Consider the following 3547-nt stretch of genomic DNA (forward strand, 5'->3'; position numbering starts at 1 on the left):
AGAAATTACGTATAAATCATTATTTAGTTTGAGTTGCCATTTGTTGGACAAACATTAGGATCGTTTAAGTTAGAAATTACGTATAAATCATTATTAAGTTTGGGTTGCCATTTGTTGGACAAACATTATAATTGCTTTAGTTAGAAATTACGTGTATATATAATTATTTAGTTTGGGTTGCCATTTGTTGGACAAACATTAAGATTATTTACGTTAGAACTTACGTATATATCATGTTTTAGTTTGGGTTGCCAATTGTTGGACAAACGTTAGAATTGTTTTGGATGCAATTTTCGTATCTATCACTATTATTTTGCCTGGAAACGTCCCATTTACAGCCGTCATGCTGTCAAAATTGACTTGCAATTTTTTTTAAACCATATATAGGATGAATATTCAAGGTCTCAACCAAAGATACGACGATGATCCCTCTACCTATCCCTTAGTTGATAAAGAGTTGTGGGAGCAAGCGGTTGGGGGAAACAAAAAAGGTCGTCTATTTGGGTTTGGGTACAACCAAGATCCCAATTGTGTCTTGACCGGGAACTACACGGAAGCTGGTTCATCGTCTTGGGAAAAGCGGGTTTGTGTATTTTTTTTCTTTTGATGATGTTTATCGACTTAGTTTATAATTCATATTAAATATTATAACGTTTTTATTTATTTTATAGAAAAATGTAAACTCAGAGGCCCAAGTTCTTGATTTACAAGAAGAAAATCAGCGTCGACGGACGGTGGAGGAACAACTTCTGAAACAAATGAATGATATGGCTGCTATGTTTAACGAACTCAATCACAATTACCACCGCCATCTAATTCAATATCGTTTGTTTATTTGGAACAATTTAGTTTGTTTGTAACATTGTGTGATACTTTAAATTGTATATGTTTTGTAACAAATGTTTAGTTTAATGTATGATATTTGGTTTCATTTTAATTTTTTAGTTTTATCCATATTTTTACAGATTTACAAGTTTTAAATATTTATTGAAACAATAAACAAAAAATAAATTTTTTATAATAAATTCTTTAATTCGGCTGATATATCCACCGGTAATATTGAATTTTTTTAATAATATTTAAAACTAAATAAATATTTAAATAAATATTAAAAAAATAAATAATAAAACCGGTGGATTTTCGGCGAATATATCTGCCGGTAAAATTCTAAAAAAGTTTTTTGAAAATCTTATTTAATTAAAATATTTTTTTGGCGAGAAAAAAATCCGGCAGATTTCCAGCGGAAATATACACCGGTAAACTAAAATTCCATTTTAAAAATTTTCTTAATTTTTTTATCAAGTAAAATCAAATTTTCTTAATTAAGCCGGCGAAAGTTTCCAGCGGCCGAAATCTGCCGAAAAAATAATGTATCCATCAGAAAACTCGACGGAAAACGAATCACCGATGCCTTCTTTTCCGACGCACAAATCTGCCGGAAAAACCAATTTCCGGCGGTTTTGTCTGCCGGAAAGAGGTGCTGTTTGGTAGTGAAATATACAACAAAATAGTAAACTAGCATATCAGAACCCATTCTGTTACTTGAAGGTAAGTATGTACCAACAACAAAAAAAGATGATTGATCAGGCCACATTCTCCATCCAGTAAGGTTTTATCCCTGTTTTTGAAGGCATCCTCCATCTTGACAGGTAAGGTTTTATGCTTTTTGCTTCCGTTTTTGAAGTACTTTGCTTTTTTGTTGATGAAATGATCAAATATGCTCCCTGCTTTTTCACCCCCAAATTTTTATTTGTTGTATGTCTCTTTGATTGACAGTTTTAGATGTTGGAATCATCGATGGGGGAGGAGGAGGCTGCGTCATAGGTGTTCATGGCGAAGAACGAGACAGTGGCAAGTAGGAGAAGGGCGGCGCAGGTGTTCCTTCATCTCGCTTTTACAAACTGTTTGATTAATCTTTTTTTAACTTTACACCTTAAAATCATCTATTCCCTCTTTAATAATGAATAATAACACTGCATCTCTCTTGAATTTCCCAAGAAAATATGTTTCTTCTTGATATTCAACAAAATTGTCTCAACATTTCATGAATTTTTAAGGAATATCTTGATAAAGCAAGAAGAAACATTTTATCTATGAGGATTTATGTTTTGAAGTTTCATCTCTTGCTTTCTCTTCAAAATCGGAACGACTGTGGGGTTCCGTGTTCTATTTGTGATTTTGATCGTCAAGCAGATGAATGTTCCTTTTGATATGTGTTTTTGTCAAGAACCTTTCTCTTACTTGAAGGTTTTGACTTTTTTTGGTAATTGCTGACACATGGTTTTATTATTCAAGATTGATGACTGATACAGATTCACAGGTTTCTTTCATCTCTGATTCTTGAAGATTGATTAATGAGAAAGATTAACAGGTTTGATGAAAATGAATATGCATCTTGTGTGCATTAACTGAAGGGCTTCTGCAACCTTTGTTGGAAATAAGCTAAACACCGTTTGTAACCGTTGTTGACAGTTGGGTTCCCGCCAAAAGTAACTGCTCTTCCAATTGATGTGTCGTTTCCTCTAACCGTCGCACTGTTTCATTTCCTTTATATGTGTGTTGTTTATTGGAATCACCTGTAACAGTTTCTTTGTTCATTGTCTAATAATATGATGATAATGTTTATGTAGATTTCGACTGTTTATTGATTCTGCATCAAATGGTATTAGATCCAAAGATCCAATGGCTTCAAGTTCTCAAATCATTCAGCAACCATAATTGCCGAGGCTTAATGGAAGAAATTATTTTCACTGCAGTATACAGATGAAAGTAATTTCGAGTCTCAAGATTTATGGACAATAATAGAAAGTGGAGTCGATGAACCAGAAAATCCGACTATATTGTCTGCACAACAGACTGCTGCTCTCAATGAATCCAGAAAAAAAGACAAAAAGGCATTGTTTCTTATCTATCAAGCAGTAGATGAGAACATCTTCGGGAGGATCTCGGCATCTGAAATAGCAAAAGAAGCATGGGAGATGCTTTTCAAATCATATAGAGGGGAAGAGAAAGTTAAAACTATTAGATTGCAGACTTTGAGATGTGAGTTTGACAGTCTCAAAATGAAAGAAACAGAATCTGTAGAGGAATTTTATACAAGAGTTATTATACTACTCAACCAGATGAGTAAACGGAGAAAGCATAAGTGATAGGAGAGTGGTAGAAAAAATAGTAAGGAGTCTTACAAGGAAAATTGAATATGTGGTGGTAGCAATAGAGGAATCCAAAGATTTATCAAGCCTCTCACTTGAAACTCTGTTGGGAACTTTGCAGTCTCATGAACTCAGAATGAGGCAATTTGACACGACCACTTTGGAGCATGCATTCCAGACTCACACACCATGGGAGAATGATTTGAATGATAAACTGAAGAACATGGACTCAAACAGAGAAGAAATTTCAACATCTTACAAAGGAAAAGGCAGAGGTAAGCCTTTTAAGAAAATTAAATGTTTTTACAGTGATAAGTTAGGACATACGATTAAATTTTGTAGGAAAAGAATTGTTGAAGAAAGCAAAACATCTAGTTTTTTACATAAGGAAGATG

General features: G+C 33.5%; 1 long non-coding RNA gene across 2 annotated transcripts; it reads left to right on the top strand.

Moving 5' to 3' along the window:
* The first annotated feature begins 1583 nt into the window (after positions 1-1583).
* Positions 1584-2612, top strand: LOC112503391. 2 transcript variants are annotated; one of them, XR_003067951.1, is made up of 3 exons: positions 1584-1649; positions 1777-1875; positions 2296-2612. It is a non-coding gene; the product is annotated as an uncharacterized LOC112503391 (long non-coding RNA). The 2 variants fall into 2 exon arrangements; XR_003067952.1 differs by having other exon boundaries at positions 2321-2612.
* The last annotated feature ends 935 nt before the right edge of the window (positions 2613-3547 follow it).

The sequence above is a fragment of the Cynara cardunculus genome, unplaced genomic scaffold (assembly GCF_001531365.2).
Source record: "Cynara cardunculus var. scolymus isolate 2C unplaced genomic scaffold, CcrdV1 Un_Scaffold_2951, whole genome shotgun sequence".
Taxonomy (NCBI): Eukaryota; Viridiplantae; Streptophyta; class Magnoliopsida; order Asterales; family Asteraceae; genus Cynara; species Cynara cardunculus.